The following is a 19,282-nucleotide window of genomic DNA, read 5'->3' as shown; positions in this document are numbered from 1 at the left end:
TGTTTGCAGACGATACCGATATAGTTGGAGTGTTAGGTCGTGCTGAGGATAATGCGCTCGCAGAATGACTTAGACAAATTGGAAGTACGGTCAAAAAAGTGGCAAATGGAATACAGTGTAGGAAAATGTAAGTTTAAGTATTTTGGTAAAAGGAACAATGGTGCGGACTATTATCTAAATGGGGTGAATTTACAAACATCAGACAGTTGGAGTGACCTAGGAGTCCTCGTACAGGAGTTAAATTTACAAATTAAGGCTGTGGTAAAGAAGGCAAATGAAATGCTCTAATGTATATCAAGAGGAACAGGATATCAGAGCAAGGAGATAATGCTAAGACGTTATAAGACACCAGTCAGGTCACAATTGAAGTATTGTTAACTGGTTTAGGTCCGCATATCTCAGAAAGGATGTATTCTCGTTGGACGTATTCCAGAGGGGTGTCACGAGGACGATTCTGGGTATAAAGTTGTGAATATGTGAAGAGCGTTTGGCAACGTTGCGACCGTAGTCACTGGAATGTAGAAGAATACGTGGAGGAGTGTCTGACTGAAACGTCTGGTATGCAGAAAGGACACGATAAGATGGATATCGAGAGGATGTCTCCTATGGTGTGGTGTTCAGATATAGTGAACACAGCCGCAGAATTGAGGGGTACATTTTTATAGCCGCAGAGTAGTGAAATTCTCTGCGGCGGCGGCGAATGCCAATTCCGCCAAATACGTGGGTACACTTCAAGCGGAAGTGGTTCGTTTCCTGATTGGTCAGTGTATCGAAAGACATGGCGAAAAGGCAGGACCATGGGTTTTGAGTGTGTTCCGGCACTAGCCTTGATGGAACGGCGGAGCAGACTCGATGTATTACATATCCTAAATCTGCTCTTACGTTTGCTGGTCTTATGGTTTCTTCGTCACTTTACCCACGGTCACTCAAACTCGCGGCTTCTTCCTGCTGGTCATGTACTATGCCACTTTTCGGACACGACGCAACCGCCATTTATACAGGCCGATGGACAGGGGCTGAATTAAATTTTCACCTTCCCCGTTGTCATTCTGTACAAGTATTTAATTATCATTTCTGATGTGCTACTATTGAATATTTTAATAGACGTTCTATTCTATGACTTCGTATGGTGAGTTTCAGATTGAAAAAAAAGCCGTGAAGTTCATAGCTAGAAGGATAACGGGAGCCTCTTCCATTTAAATCTGGAAGGTACATGTCTCTGCAGAAGTGAGGTGATGTAGGCAGAAAATCTGCGCAAGGCTGCGTGGCTCCGAACACATGGTGTAATGTGAAGAAATTTGGAGGACCCGAGGAACCCTGGGAAGCACGTGGGCAGATTTCTGAAAATCCGGGTTTTGTTCGGTCTGTCACTCAGCAGACGGATGGGAATTTGTCCTTGTTGGGTGACGGCACTGGTGGCTGGAGCAGATAACGCTGCTAGTACTATTTGAACGTAAGTTTTTCCCACTTTTGAACCGCTGTGTACGTACGATCAGTCTATGTATATAGTTAATCTAATATATTTACCAGCACATTAAAGAGTGACTTCTGCACTGTATTTTATAGTATTGCGTTTATATTTTGTATTTATTGTGGTTTTATACGTAATGTATTTTATAAAGCTCATCGGTTTCGAGTAATACACGTTTCGCTTTCCTTAACGCTCGTGGACTGAGGACTGGCAATAACCAATCCCAAATCTTGAGAAATGATACAGGGTTGTAATCACAGAAAGGTACAGACTGATGAGAGAGGGAAAGATAATGCCGAAAACGCACAAACGAAACTATAGTTGGCCGCATTCGAGGAATTTTACGAGGAGATTTTTCGGTGTTTCTGAGACTAGATTATACAATGAAAATTATTGAACTAAATTCAAATCAACGCTGCTAAGAGATTTTAACCTTACGTGGCAGGGTCATCACTCCCTGACCCATGATATTTAGCAACTTCACAATAAGCACAAAAATGCGTGGCCGAGCGACTATTCTAGTTGCTGGTCCAGTACAGTTCTTGAATGGTTAGCAGTGGAGTGAGCGTTGGTGAGGGATGAGTGACATCAGAAATGAAAAGTCAGAACATCATTTTGAAACCCAGTACATTAGTATAAAGGGACATTCAGACAGAGGATAACGTTTACCGTTGTCAGCTCTCTGCAGTACAAATATATCTGTCGGGGCAATGCATAGCGTTGATAAAGAGAAAGCTTTCAACGAGGATCATTAATTACAAGGCAGAACCTGAGAAAAGTATGGGTGCAAAGTTAGTCATCTTTAAGCAGACTCGGTAGGATTCACCACGGAGTCAAGGACTCCAACTATTGTTTTTTTTTTGGGTGGACGTTGATGTGGAGTTGGGGACAAAGGCTCCGGACACAGGAAAATGTAATTACCACTGGCGATTGAAGCATGGCTGGCAGATATATCTATTCGGCAGATATATCTAGTTATTTGTGCAGTTATGTTACCAGCGTCGCAGGTGAAACTCCTTCTGTGACAGAGTAAACGAAACAGAATTCCGCTGGTGGCATATTACCATCATCTTCTTCCTGCTGGTCATGTACTATGCCACATTTCGGACACGACGCAACCGCCATTTATATAGGGCGATGGACAGGGGCTGAATTAAATTTTCACCTTCCCCTGTATCAGTCTGTACAAGTATGTAATTATCATTACTGATGTGCTACTAATGAATATTTTAATAGAATTTCTATTCTGTGACTTCGTATTGTGATGTTTGAGATTGAAAAAAGCCGAGAAGTTCATAGCTAGAAGGATAACGGGAGCATCTTCCATTTAAATCTGGAAGGTACATGTCTCTGCAGAAGTGAGGTGATGTAAGTAGAAAATCTGCGCAATGCTGCGTGGCTCCGAACACATGGTGTAATGTGAAGAAAGAGGCTTCGAATGCAAAGGAGCAACATCTCTGCTCAGGTAAAGCAAGGCAGATTGGCCACATGGGTATTAGTCCGGGACAAGGAAGGGTACCTGGCCAGCGTATACATTATATTTTCTATTCTTTAGCTCATTATTGCTGGGGGGAGGGAAGAGTGTGTCTGTGAAAATTAGTAGGAGTATATACAGCTTTTCGGTTGTGTAAACGGACTTGTGTTTTAGTTGATACAGTAAGTACAGAAACCGTCTCTGCCTAACTGATCATTATCAATAAGGGGCAATCCTTCATGCAGTATAAATTGGTGCCATGGAAGGCAAAGCATCATGCACTGAATGGGCTATCCAATATATAATGTTCTCCTTTCGAATAAATCTTCACAACATCTGAAAATTTAATAACCCATGCACTAGCTAATGAGCTGCTATGATAAAGTGACTACTGAACGATTGCTACCATGACGGTTCAGGTTGCACTGTAGTGTTCGTAATGTGACAGCATATGTATTCGTAGGTATGCAGAACATTATCGCTCAGTAGCTCTGATTTTGGCATTATTGTGTACAGTGTTTGTTTCACTTCATGACCTCTGACACCTGTAATTTCCATCATATCACTTCTATGCAAAATACTTATTTAGTCTGTCCTTCATTTCATTATCACCCATTACTAGCTCTCGATCATCGCTTTCCAGCCGTCCAATATGCACTCTCGCCTCTCTTTTACACCCTCTGCATCTAAAGAAGCCTTTGACATCCTCTTCAGTATTATTGGCGAGCATAACTTCTTATTCATTCTCTAAATTCTTAATGACTTTTAACAGTTACCTTCTGTTAGCATTTAAAAATGTCCCGGTCAAGTGGGTTCGCACGAATTCATCCTCTGTTGCATTATTTCTCTATGCCTATTACGTTGGCTTTGACTTCTCTTCTTCGTCACAGTTATATCATCTTGCCGTTAAAACTCATCTTTTCTTTCGGAAGTATATATCCTGTGCTTTCAAATTCCTTTCGGAAATTGCAGCCAACTTTGTTCTACTGTCACAGCTGCCAGTGTTCTTTTCCAATGAATTCTACTCTACTGTACTTTTGATGCATTCCACTTCAGCACCTGTTTCTCAAATTTCAGATTGAATTCGAACACATTGTGATCATTTTCACCAAAGCCCCTTAATAAATTGCCCTTTTGGTAGAAATCTTCTATCTCATTTTGTAATTTCTAGACCACATCCTTACTCTTGTTTGGATGGTCTGTATCTAACTCACATCAAAGTCTTTAACCCTTACACTTCCTTAGCTTCATTCGCCCTGATTCAATGGTTTTAAGGCTTTGTAATGATAGGATTACATTTTTAACTATCTGAGTGACACCGCCCAAAATAACTTCTTGCCTGGCCTTTTGCTCCAATGTGTATCATTGACATTAAGCTCCTAGCTATAACCTTCTTTCAGAAAGAATTCAATGATTCTTACAAACACCGTATACACGTATGCCAATACGCAACAGTGCTAGAATTTCTTCAACCATATCCGGGATAGTACGTGCATTCAAATATAAGGCCTTCAGTACAGTATTCACTCATTTCTGTTTTGTCCTCCTTTTACTTGACGACTCATCTTCTTGAATGCAATTTTCTTTAAACCCACACGAAAACTCCAGCCTACCTGGCCGCAAAGGACATTAGACACTTTGGATTCCGTTGTAATGCACGTTCCTTTGGTACAGGTTGTCATCTCTCGAGAATCTCCTGCACAACCTCACATATAATCGCACTTTAATCTGTAATATCAATGAGCAAATCGGCAATAAATTGCCTCTGTGTTCGAGGACCCCAGCAATAATTGCCGTTTGCATTCAACGGTCGCGTAACCATGACGTGTGGTATGTACCAGCTGCTCATACGGCCATCCTCCAGCACCCTCCATAACCGCATGTGAACTTGATCGATGTGTAGGATGGGAGTAGTGGGTTAACCATGTTCAAGTGTGACCTGCAGAATAGCGGAGGAAAGGACCGGCTTGCATCTCTTTTATTTGGTCTATTTGCAGAAAAATAATTTCGGACATTGGTCAGTGGATAAGTGGATTGATAACCTAAAGTCTGAAAGGAGGTGGAGCTTGTATTCAGTGGTGCAGGTAATGGAATACCCCGGGGAACGTAAGAATTTGGAGTCCACCTCACTCACAGCTTTATGAGATGTATTATTTTAAGATTTTCCGAGCTGTCATTAATATAGTAATTATAATTGATAGCAAATACAGAATGCATGTAAAAACGTTTAACTCATTCAAACACGCAATATTGTGGGGAATGCTGCAAATAAATATTCAGGTTCGCGTTGCTTCAACCAGGCCGTGTACAACAACAGACAGAATTACTGAACGTTACAAATCAGTTTAATTACAGTCAGAAATAAATGTAGTTATCCCGTTCTAGTTCAGCACATGCAGAAATATGGAATACGCCACACGTGTATGAAATAAAATAACATACATTATTATAAAGAGTTTGCAATAATCAATATTTTTGCTCTAATAGGAATAAATATTCCTATGAAGAGGTCTCTGCAAAAGGGGCAGGATGTGAAACACAGCCTTGATGAATCGGACCGAAGTCTCCGCTAATCACTATCAGACACATCTCTCCAACCTCTTGGACAGTCACTCCCTAGAATGGAACTAGAGGACAGCGGAATTACGATTACGGTTCCGATTACTGGTTCTTGATTTCAATAAGCAAAATATTCTGTACTTTCAAAACAGGCCACTGCTCACACAAATGTTGTCATTGCTTCAAAGACAACATCACGCTCACTGATGTAGGACCTCAGCCCATTGTACAGAGATGATGATCTGAGAACTGGCCAGTCTGCCGACGTCATTGCTATTCCCCGACCATCGTTGACCATGCTAATGATGTTGTTGTCTCTGGAGTCATAAATCTGACCAGTGATTATGTCACAACGTATCCTGGTCACTGACTGAAATGCCTTCCAAAGACACCAATATTTTAAATTCCACCTCTGTGCACAGAATTTAGTTGGAGAATTATCCTCTCCTTTTGTGATCCCTGCAGCCAGCCTGATGTTCGATTATCCAGATGAAAGTGATAAGCTAAGTGTAATACTGTTTTCTGTACATTACTTCTTTCGTTGTTAAATGCGTGGACTGCAATGGCAAAACGACCCAAAATGACAATGTAACTAGCAACACCGTTAGAAAAGTATTCCAGATGCTGCTGTCCTGCAGCTTCGCCGCTAATCTCTGAAGTAGGATACAACCTATATGCTATTGTGGCTTTTACCTTGAAGGTGCAACTCATATGGGGTATTATAATACCAATAGATTGTAATTTGCCAAAATGCATCTGTTGTTGTTTCTATATAGATAAACCACGACGGACTAGTTCGGAAATTATATCAAATGAATAACAATAGATTGATCATGCTTTTACAGATCGACGACGGAACAAAGTGACTGAAGATCGCAGTAATGCAATTTGTTGTAGACACGTTACTCATTTCAACTTTAGCCTCCGCTCCGATAATGTTTCAAACTCTACGTGTGTTCCATAAACTTATGCACTAGATAAATCATAATCAACATTTTCTTCATCATATCCGGCGGTGGAAATAATCAACACGGGACTGCATTCTCACCCTGCGAGACGTGTTTAGACAATAAAATTGTGCAAAGGAATTGATACTATAGAGGGCTCTGAGGAAAATCTTTTCTAAACATGGGTCAGAAGTAAACTGGAACGCAAAGAATAAAGTGAATGTTGTAGCGGGTGAACACAAACTACTGAGAAATATTCAATTGGGAAGGTTACCAAGTAGGAGAAAGGCAACTTGCTTTCCCTTCTGGAACCTGACAGCTTTCACGGGCGTAGATTATTTCGTAAAGGGATCTTCCATATCAATAATTATATAGTCCCGGATCTCAGATGCAAATCGCTAAATATGCAAAATTAGAACTACAATGATGTTTAATCTCAGTGGCATTTGTTGTGAAATGTGTTGTTCGGCGACAGCAGTACTTTGCAATACATAACAATTCAAACTATAAATCAAGAAAATCTTGGTAAAAATAGTTAATATATTTAGTACAAAAATGCGAGGATGGTTTCGCTTACCTTCTTGATAGTCCATTGCAGCGGCAAACCAACCTCGTGTGATTCATGCACAACCACTCGCAAGTCCCCAGCACATCGGCATGGTTAATTTTCTTTTAACATTTAACAATAATGTGCTCTTTCATGTTTCCTATCAAGATGGATGACTTCGCAGTAACCAATATTGTACTTATAACCATATAACCATATAACAATCACAGCACGGAAACAAGCCATCTCGGCCCTCCTTATCCGTGCCGAACCTTAATCTCATCTAGTCCCACCTACCCGCACTCAGCCCATAACCCTCCATTCCTTTCCTGTCCATATACCTATCCAATTTTAGCTTAAATGACACAACTGAACTGGCCTCTACTAATTCTACAGGAAGCACATTCCACACAGGTATCACTCTCTGAGTAGAGAAATACCCCCTCGTGTTTCCCTTAAACTTCTGCCCCCAACTCTCAAATCACGTCCTCTCGTTTGAATCTCCCCTACTCTCAATGGAAACAGCCTATTCACGTCAACACTTCATCTATTCACTATTCAAATATTCACTTCATCTAACAGACCCTTGCCCACTAACAACCTATCTATATCTCTCTGCAGAAAATCCCTATCTTCTGTACAATTTGAATTTGCACTCAATTTTGTATCATCATCAAACTTAGATATACTACAGTCGGAATCCTCTTCCAGATGGTTAATTTAAATCGTGAATTATCAATAAAGCCTCCACTATAACTTCTGCCACTTCTTTCAGTATTCTCCGATCCACTCGAAAAGGATCAGGGGATTTATATATTAACTGAACTACAAGTTTGCTGAGGAACTACCTCATCATAACATCCATAACTTCTCTCTTTGCATGGTGGACGTTTCGTCTACCGTGAAAACCGACATTAAGTAGTCATTCAAAGCCTTTATCATTTCTTCATTACCCGATATCAGTTCCCGTACTCGTCTTCCAAGGAACCTATGTTCACTTTTAAAACCCTTTCCAGCTTTATATATTCATAAGAATATTTCTGCGAGTTTTTTCATAATCTATCTTCTTTTTTATTGTTCGCTTTGTATTCTCTGTTGATATTTTAAGTTTTCCCAACTCTCCAATTTCTCAATACTCTTTGCGACTTTGGATATAAGAGCTTTTAATTCGATGCTTTCTTTTATTTCCTTACTTATCCATGTCTGTCCCTGCCCAGCCTTGATATCCTGGCTTTTAACTGGAATATACTTTTCTTGAGCAGAGTGAAAGCTCTCTGTGAAAGACTTCCACTGTTCCTCAGACTTCCCAGCATATAGACTGTGTTCCCAGTCCACTCTAACCAAAGCCCTCCTCATCCCACTGGTGCCTCCTGTGTTTAGTCTTAATACATTGGCTTTAGTTCGGGCTATTACACACTCCATTTGCCTGCGAATATCAATCATACTGTGATCACACTTTCCAAGAGGATCCCTAACTAGATCATCTCTAATAATATCTGTCTCAATTCACGGGCGAGATCTATGATCTTGTAGCTTCAGTCACATGCTGTTCAAGAAAGCTATCACGGACGCATTCTATGAAGTCCTCTTCAAGACGTTCCTCCCCTATCTATGTGCAATTTGAAGCCCCAATGGTACCTACTATTCAATTTTTAAATGTTTCATATATTTCTCCGTCTGTTCCCTGTGCCATTGTAATGTAATTATTCGGTGGCCGATGGACAACACCCACCGGTGTTTGTATTTTTTGCTTTACTATTCCTAATCTCCACCCAAATGGAATCAACATTCTGCTCCTTAGGTCTTATATGGTCTCGCAACACCGCCCCAAACTCATCTTTAATTAACCGCACTTACCCACTTCACTTAATTCCTGTCCTTCCGTATTGTCCAATATCCCTGACTATTTAATTCCCAATCCTGCACACCCTGCAGCCTGGTCTCTGTATTGAAAGTAAAGTGTCCCTTACACTCATCGTGCTTTTAAGGTCCTGCAATTATTTACAGTACTTTATTGCCCTTGCTTTTCTTGAGACTACTAACGTTATTTTCTTCATCACCGAGAGAGTTTGATCAGTGAATCCTCCGAAATCTTCAGGCGTTTGTGAGTTATAACAATTGCGGGTACTTTTTTTGTGGAGGTATGGTTGATGTATGCACACGATTGGCATCTCAGGCTTCCAGGATATGAACATGAAGCTAAAGATTAAATTAAGTGACGGGAAGTGTTTCACGCGTGACTGTGGAGGACTTCATGGTAGTTTACAGAAGGTATATCTATGGAGAAAACGACCCTCTCTTCTCTGTCCAATTTAAAAATGAATCACCCAAATTGCAATTTTACGATATTTAAAATTACAATGTAAATTTATTAACAATGAACATGTATGTCACCATAAATGTAGAAGAGTGAGATACATTTGCTGGCCAGCATATTCAATCAAACCAGTAACCATTGTAGAAACAATGAAAGGCGGCACCAACACGGGTAGTATATCCAGTGTGTAAAAAACAACGATTTGAGGCATATAGCTCCTAGCTATTTTCTCCTGAAACATACAACATCACATGCACGTACGCCAGTCTGTGACTGTGTTACAAGATCTTCTGCCATGTTTTGTATAACTCGCGCATTCAAATTTCACGCCTTAAGTCTGCGATTTCGATTTTGTGCAACTATTAAGTTTCAACTCATCCCCTTGCTTGCGATTTGCCGAAACAACAGCACTTCCTTGTTCGGGGTCTCACTACACATTTCATCTGATTTGTCAAATTACTACTGTTTCTTCAGCATTATCACGGCGGTTCACAGTCCACTGACAAATTAACTTAAACCCGCACAAAACAGTCCGGCCTACCTGCCCGCAAGGTTATCAGACCAATAAAACATAGGAGCAGAATTAGGTAATCTGGCCCACCGAGTGTGCTTCGCTATTCAATCATGGCTGATCCTATTTACCATCTTTCTGATTTCCAGCGAGTACGGACCCAGAGCTTTCAAACGTTCCTCGTATGATAACTCTTTCAATCCTGGAATCATTCATGTGAATATTCGCTGGACGCTCTCCAACGCCAGCGCATCTTGTCTAAGATTTGGGTAACAAAACTGTTCACGATCCTCCAGTTGAGGCCTCAGCCATGTCTTATGAAGCCTCAGCATCACGCTGCTGCTCTTATATTCGGGAGCTCTTGAAATCACTGCTAACATGGCATACTCCTTCTTCACCACCGACTCAATTTGCAAGTTCCCGTGCAGGGAGTTCTGCTCAAGGACTCGCAATTCCCTCTGCATCTCAGATTCCCCGTGAAGACAATGGCCCGCACGGCTATTTCTACTATTAAAGTGCATGACCATGCATGCCCTAAATATGTTCCTTTTGTCACATTCTTGCCCATTCTCCTAATCTTTTGCATCCTGTTTCCTCAAAACTGCATGACCCTCCACCAATCCTCGTATCCTCCACAAACGCGGCAACAATTCCATCATCTAAATCATTTATATACAGTATAAAAAAAGCGGTCCCAACAACGCCACCTGCGGAACACGACTAGTCAATGGCAGCCAAATAGAAAAGGATCCTTTTATTCCCACTCTCTGCCTCCGACCAATCAGACAACGTTCTAACAAAGGACATTTCACCTCGCGGGTTCAAGAGTAACCCGTCCCTTTTGTCCTGGTCGTACCCTACCACGAATCGCCTCCACAATCTCATTCAAAATCGTTAATGCCGCTGATCAATACGGAAACAAATCACCCCTGTGTTCGATGACCCGAGCGATGTTTAGGACCCTACAGAGACTGCCTGTCTGGCGTCAGTGGTCGTTAACCCAGTACTTGTGATATGTAGAACAACGGCCATCCTTCATCAGCTCCCATGGCTGCACGTGGACGTGACTGGTGGTCTGGGGTTTTTCCATGATCAGGGGCTACAGCTTGCTCAAGTGTCACCTGAAGGCTAGCAGAGTGAAGCAGCGACTTACAACATTTTTATTTGGTCTATCTGCTCAAAATAATTTCGAACTTTTTCTCAGAGTGGATGAAGAAGAGAAAGTATGAAAAGAAGTGCAGCTTGTATTCAGTGATGCGGATAATGGAACACACTGGGGATCCGAAGAATATTGAGTCTCCAGCACCTGCAGCTTTATAGAGCTGCTGCTTATTCTGATCTCACAAAATGGCAGTACCACAGTAAACAGAATTGTCTAAATATACTCTATGCCCTGAAACATACGTAAACACTTAAAATATTGAAACGATTGCCGCAAATAATTGTTCAGGGCTGTGTTGTTTCAACCAGGCTGTGTACAACAACAAAGAGAATTATTGCACATCGCAAATCCGATTAATTGCAGTCAGAAATAGATGCAGTTAACTAATTGTAGTCCTGCACAGGCAGAAATATGGAATACGCCACGTGCTGCTATAAGATGACAATAAGAGCTGTGATTATTAAAGATTTTGCAATAATTTGAAATACTTGATCCAATAGGAGTAAACATTTCAAGGCAGAGTTCTCTGCAGATGGGGACGGATGTGAGACACAGCCTTGATGAATCTGCCCGAAATCTCCATTAATCACACTCGGTGTCATTTCTCTGGCCTCCAGGAGAGTCAATCCCTGGGCTGGAACTGCCGAACAGCGGACACGAACAGGCACATTGAATGCAACGCTGGAAAGTCAGGACAATGACGGGTTGTGTATGCGATATATAGAATGGTCTGCACTTTGAAAACACGTCACCGACCGTACCGATGTTGTCATTGTAATTTTGGATGTCAGCCAGCTCAGCGAGCTGAGATAATGAAATCTTGACCGGCCAAGATACCGACGTCCATCGTGACGATGATAACGTTGTTGTCTCTGGAGCCTTAATACTGACCACAATGATTTGTCTCTGGAGCCTTAATACTGACCACAATGATTTGTCTCTGGAGCCTTAATACTGACCACAATGATGATGGAACAGCGTGTCCCTATCATTCACTTAAATGCATTCCTTAGACACCCACATTTTAAAGCCCTCCCCTGTGCATGAAATTCAATTGGAGATTCAGCTACTCCTTCATTCAGCTGATAATGATGAGCTGGATCAAAGGAGCCAGTAAATGCCGTCCTGTATTCTGTGTATTACTGCCCCATATAACTGAATAGTTCACAAACCAGTGGGAGAATTAGTCTAAATGCTACTCTCCTATAGCTTCAGCGCTAATCTCAAAGGCAGGATCTCCGCTTACGCCGTACACCAGTTTGTTTTCTTTATGTTAAAGGTGTAACTGATGTGTTTTTGCTGCAATGCCAATCGATTGCAATTTGTCAAAATGCACCTGCACAAGAGAAAGTCTGCAGATGCTGAAATCCCAGCAGCACAAACAAAATTATGGAAATATCAGCAGGCCAGGCAATATCTATGGTATAGAGTACAGACGACATTTCGGGCCGAAACCATTCGACAAGACTGGAGGTAAAAAATGCTGAGTGGATTCGAAAGGTGGGGTGAGGGGAAACAGAAACGACAGACAATAAGTGAAACTTGTAGGTGGGGGGATGAAGTAAAGAGATAGGAAGTTGATTGGTGGAAAGGCAGAAGGCCATGATAGAAAGACAAAAACGGGTGTGGGGAAGAGGACCAGAGGGAGGTGATGGCGTGTAAGGAGCTAATATGTGAGAGGGAGAAAGGACTGAAATGTTGAAGGGGGAGGCATTACTGGAACTTTGAGAAATCAACATCCATGCCATCAGGTTGAAACCTACCCAAACTGAATATAAGCTATTCTTCCTCCAACGTAAGTGTGGCCTTAACGCGACAGTTACGAAGTCATGGATGAACATATCAGAATGGGAAGGAGAATTAAAATGGTTTGTCACTTGGTGATCCCGCCTGTTCGGGCAGCCGGAACGTAGGTGCAAGGCGAAGTGGTGTTCTAGGCTACGTCGTGGTCTCAGTGATATGCATCTGGTCAGCATCTGGTCTGGTTTCCATATGGGTAAGACACTACACAGCAGAGCGGGAACTGCATGATATGAACAACAAGAGAAATAACTTGTTTTTATCGCTCGGACGGCGGAGTGGAGCGGCTGAAGAACGCAGTAATGTAATTTGGAGGCACAGGGGTTGAACATTTCTAATTTAGCTTCTGTGCAGTCAATATTGCAATATCCACGCGTGTAGCATAAACGTATACACGGGATAAGCATTATTAGTGGTAGAAATAATCAAAACGTGACAGTTTTCTAGTAATGTCGCTGCTACTCGATCACCATCAGTTACAAAGTGAAAATCTGTCTGTAAACACGTCACTCAGCACAACTATAAAACCAAAGTCGATTTTGAATTATCATTGACAGCGCTTCTCCCTATAGATGCTGCCTGGCCTGCTGTGTTCCACCAGCATTATGTGTGTGTTGCTTGAATTTCCAGCATCTGCAGATTTCCTCTTGATTGCTTTCAATTATCATTGATCGCATTTTCGCCCGTTATGCACGGTTAGTGTGACAACATTCGCATTATATTGAATTGTTAATGCCCGCTCACACCAGCAAATATAACGATTATTCGTTTAGCAAGAATACAAAACTGCACAGTCGATACCTCAAATCTGGCATCACTGACGAGATTTCTAGCGCATTAACATTAAGATCATATGATTTTATTTTGTTTTCACAAGAATATCAGTAAACACCCAAGATGTTGCGGAAGAATCCGACAGGAGAATCTAATAATACATTTACTTCGACTCTGACTGTGGAATGATCTATAGAACATTACAGAACGCTGCTTGCCTGACATTTTGTGTGAACAAGAAATATATTTTAATGTAACCTATATACTTTCAAACAAACATTTAGCCCCTTTAAAAACCTTTCTTTTTAATATATTGCGAAAAACAAATCCAATCAAAATGCCCCATCCGCACTTTCTACATTCCTATGATTTAACAGCAGCTCATTGCAAACCACAGAAGAGATTAATAATTGTCCAGAGGAGATGTGCTTCACCAGTTTCTTTTCGATCTCTGCACGCTCGCAGATATGCTATGGTATTAGTCTGGAGAAAATGAAAACAAGACCAGTTTGCAAGTATTTACAAATAAGATGTGAATAGGTTACTGCTCAATTAACAGAATAACACACTTATCCTAATAACTGCTTTAGAACTCTGGTGTTTTTTTTTTTTGGTTTGTTTTTCTGTGATCTTCAATAGAGGCTAAATTGTTCAAAGCTAGAGCGTCACGTTTGCTTGCCAATGATGCCCCTAGATTAAAGCCGGTTCTGCCATCGATCAGAATCCGGGAAGGACAAATTTAAATGTAACCGACACTTTACACCCAGCAGAACAGCACCAGCTGCAATACACTGATAATCCTGCCAGGATCCGGGATGTTTCTGATCGCGTCCACGGAATATTAAAGTAGGAAAGACAACAACCAGAGGTCGTGGTGCATTTTGATACCAACGACATGGGTAGAAAAATAGAGGAGGTCCTGAAAAAAAGACTACAGAGAGTTAGGAAAGAAGTTGAGAAGCAGAACCTTAAAGGTAGTAATCTCGAAATTGCTGCCTGTGCCACCTAACAGTGAGTATTGGAATAAAACGTGGTGGAGTATAAATGCATTTCTGAGGGATTGGAGCGGAGGGCAGGGATTCAGATTTCTAAACGATTGGGACCCCTTCTCGTACAGATGTGATCTTACAAAAAAGACGGGTTGCAGTTAAATCTCAGGGATAAATACCCCTGCGGGAAGCTTTGCTAAGGCTATTGGGTTGAGGTTATACTGGAATTTCTGGGAGCTGGGAACCGAACTGCAGTGACGGTGGAGAGGGAGCTTGGCTCACAGAGAAGGTTTGGAGACAGTGCGAAAGGGAGGATAGGCAGGTGATAGAGAAGGGGCGAGCTCATTCCGATGGTTTGAGATGTGTCTAACGTAATGCGAGGAGTGTTGTGAATAAAGCGGATGAGCTCAGAGCGTGCATCAGCACTTAGAACTATGAAGTTGCTGTCATCACGGAGTCTTGGATGGTTCAGCGGCTGGAATGGTTACTTCAAATGCCAGACTTTAAATATTTCAGGATGGATAGGGAGGGAGGCAATAGAGGTACGGGCGTGGAACTGTTGATCAGGGACAGTGTCATGGTTGCAGAAAAGGCGGAAGTCATGTAGAGGTTATCTATGGAGTCTCTAGGGGTGAATGGTACGAATAGGAAAGTGTCAATAACTCAACTGGGTGTTTTCTATAGACAACCCGAACAGGGATATCGAGGAGCAGAGGGGGAGAGAGATTCTCGAAAGGAATAGTAATAACAACAGGGTTGCTGTGCTTGGAGATTTTAATTTCCAAAATATTGATGGGCATCTCCATTGAGTGATTGTGTTAGAAGGGGTAGAGTTTGTTAGGTGTGTTCACGAAGGTTTCTTGACACAATAGGTAGATTGGACTACAAGATGAGAGGCTGCACTTGATCTGGTATTGCGAGATGAATTTGGTCAGGTGTCAATACTCTGTCCGTGAGTAAGCATTGTTGAGAGATTGATCACAATTCTCTCTCCTTTACCATAGCATTGGAGAGGGATATGAGTAGACAAATTAGGGAAAAAGTTTAATTGGAGTAAGGGGAAATATGAGGCTATCAGGCAGGAACATGGAAGCTTAAATTGGAAACAAATATTCCCAGGGAAACGTATCGAAGAAATGTGGCAACTCTTCAGGGGATATTTGCCTGGGGTTCTGAACAGGTACGTTCCAATAAGACATCGAAAGGATGGTACGGTACAAGATCCGTGGTGCACAAAGGTTGTTGCAAATCTAGTCAAGAAGAAAAGAAGAACTTACGAAAAGTTCAGAAAACTAGTTAATGATATTAATCTAGAAGATTATAAGGTTTGCAGGAAGGAGCTTAAGAATGATATTAGGAGAGCCAGAAAGGGCCAAGAAAAGGCCTTGTCAGACTGCGCTTGATGGCTCTGGGCCTGTGTTCACGGGGTTTCAGAAGGATGAGGAGAAACAGAGCGCGAACCATCAAAGTTCCTCATATGATAACCTGTTTATTCCTGCAATCATCTTTGTGAACCTCCTCTGGACCCTCTCAAATGGCAGCACAACTTTTCTAAGACGAGGGGCCCGAATGTGATCACAACACTCAAGGTGAGGCCTCACCAGTGCTTTATAACTTCCCTAGCACTGACGATAACTCAACCTTTTTGTATTTTGCAGGTTTTTCCCTCATTCCCGTTTGGAATAATGGATGGGTTCTCACGAGTCCTTACGTAACTCGCCGGTGGCTAGAGAGGTCATATCGAAATTGAGCAAGTCCTCAGCTATCCCTTCACTTGTCTTACCCTGGGTCATCCAACATGGATGAAAGAGAAATGGAGGTTCATGAGGTAGTGCGGATTTAGTACATTTTTTAATTATTATATTGGTCGGCACAACATGGAGTGCTGAATGATCTATTCTGTGTTGTAGTGTTCTATGGTTCTATGCTTTGTCAGAACGTCAGAGAATTCAGCGAGTGTGCAAAGCATAACCTGCTTTCCCAAAGCAGCACTGACTATCCATAATCAGGTTATGGTTCTCCAAATTGTCGGAAATCCTATTTCTAGGAATACTGTTCAATATTTTGTCAACATTGAAGTAAGACTCACTGGGCATTAATTTACAAGGTTTTTCCTACAGCCTTTTGTGAACCAAGGTCTAATATGTTCCACTCTCGAAATCTCTGAAGCTACTTCTGTGGCCAGTGATATCTGAGCCTCAACCAAACATGTAAGATGTGTTGGCCATTTGGATTCATAACTGGCTTGGCCGTAACCGACAGAGGGATGTAAACGAATTGACTTATTCGAGCTGCAGGTCTGTGGTTAGTAGTGTTCCGAAGGGATCTGATTTGGAACCTCTGCAGTTGCAGATATTGTTGGGGAAGTGGCAGTTGGTGTAGTACCTAGCCAAATATTAAACGTTGCAATTCGACACGGATTCTCAGAGCCGGGAGTCATAGTGGGGATAAGCTCCCATTCCCTATAAAGTGTTCCAACTGGCGTGCGTCACTAACAGCCTCTATGTACTCTTAGTCTCAACGTTTGACTTAGTTATTAGGCCCGGTGGAATTGTTACTGCTGACAAGAGAAGAGGCAAAGACGGACCACTGGCACCTCAAAACCATTTACTTCGGGAAAATGCGGCTTGTCAGCCTTGGGCAGCAGCCCGCCTAGGAGAAGAACGCTGATTTTAAAACTCTGCATCCTTGCAGCCACACCCACCCGTGAGAAACTATTCGGGATTAAACCCCGAGGAAGAAATCCGGAGCCGGGGTCCCTAAGGCAGATTTATGTTACCTACAACATTAGCCTCTGCGATGACACTGGTGCCAAGCTGTACCGACGCCTGCCTTTCCCTTGGACTACATCAGCGATGTGCAAAGGGGGAGGACCCTGCGTGTCCAAACTTCCAGCCCAGGCTTGTGCCCTGGAGAGCACACAATACAGCAGATACGGTACCCGACTCTCCCCTGGGACCGACGCCTGTCTACTACTACTTATAGCAAGTGTGAAGAGACTTTACCCTGTTAAATGAAAGAAGCTTAAAAGTGGTGATGAGCAGAAAGATCAAGTTCAATGACCAAGTTCATAATTCCCTTTAAGTGGCTACATTATTTGATCAAGTGGTGAAGAAGACATATAGCATCTTCGCATTTGCTAGTCAAGAAATTGAGTTTAATTGTCAGGAGTTTATGTTGCAGATTTATAAAACTGAAGTTACGTCACATCTGCAGTATTTCATACAGTTCTCATCACCCCATTATATATAAATGTCAAGGGTTTGGAGAGGGTTCTCGATGAGATTTACCAGTATGTTGCCTGGATTGGAGGGCGCATGCTATAATGATTGTTTGGCCAAACTTACGTTCTTTTCTCGAAGTGGCGTAGTGGGGAATGCGGGTAGTATTGGAAGAGGTTTTAACGATGTTTGAGAGACATAGACAAAGTAGACAAACGCTAATTTGTTCCCAGTGTTGAAATATCTACTACCAGAAGCCAGGAATTTTATATGAGAGGAGATACGCTCAAAGGATGGATGAGGCAAGTTCTTTGACACATAATGTTGGGTGGCTGGAATACGCACCAGGTGTGGTGTTGAGGCAGATACATGTTCTATGACTATGTTCTGTAACATTGTTCACTTTACAATGTTTCAATGCGATATTCAGTTCAGCATGTGTTATTTTTATTGTTTGCCATACGGAACTCCAAAACTTCTTTCAGCATTTTGTTCAACTTTGCCGACCCATTCCTCACTTCCAGAAACGATTTCCACACCCAAGTCAATCCCAGCGACTGGGAACCTTTCCCCATCACCAGGCCGAGGAAGAGCCGGGAATCCTCTGTCGGGGTTCCCTTCTCTGTGAGTTCTGTGATTTCCTGTGAACAATGAACTTGTTGAGTGAAAGACAGAGTGAAGAAAAATGGAAATTAAAAAACAAATATCAGCTGAGTGATGGGACGTCCCAGTGACTTTGAGCACAGGAACAGTCACTGGGCAGCCTTCTCACCTATTCTGTAAATTTCTGGGTTCAGTCATTAGCAACAAAGAACTGTGGAAATTACAAATCAGAATATTATTAGAGTCACAGAGCACAAACGCACAGAAACACACCCTTCGATCCTTCTGATTAATGCCGAATTGATTTTCTGCCTCGTCCCATCTGCTGCACAAAGGTCCTCTCGCCACCTCCCATCAAAGTGCTTACCTGACGTTCTCTGAAGTGTCGAAATCGAACCCGCATCCACCATTTCCACAGGGAGCTCATTCCGCACTCTCACCAGCTTTGAGTGAAGAAGCTCCCTCCTCAATTTCCCTTAAAATAAATCACATCCATACTAATCTGGAGGAAGAAGGTAGAAGATGGTTTGGAAAAAAGAAAGCGGGTGTCGAGGGGTAGGTGCCGGAAGGACGAGATAATGGTAGGGAAAGGACAGGCCAAGTGTGGAGAGGGAAACCGAACGGTTTGTTTATACTTACCATATTTCAAAAAAAAAATACTTGAGCTTACTTACTGCAAAGCTACTGCCCATACCCGGAACATTCACAACCAAATTAGTGATATAGATGATAAGTAGCAATGGGCGTAACGCTGGAAGCATCAATAGGCACAGGTTTCAAGTCCAATAGACAATTTCCCACCATCACTCTCTGCTTCCTACCATCAAGCCAACTGTGCATCCAGTTATCCACCTCTCACTGGACCCCATGCCATCTGACTTTCAACAGCAACTTTTCATGCTACACG

Source organism: Hypanus sabinus, unplaced genomic scaffold (assembly GCF_030144855.1).
Source record: "Hypanus sabinus isolate sHypSab1 unplaced genomic scaffold, sHypSab1.hap1 scaffold_256, whole genome shotgun sequence".
Lineage (NCBI taxonomy): Eukaryota > Metazoa > Chordata > Chondrichthyes > Myliobatiformes > Dasyatidae > Hypanus > Hypanus sabinus.
The sequence above is the reverse complement of the archived record's forward strand: the minus strand, read 5'-3'. Positions refer to the sequence as shown.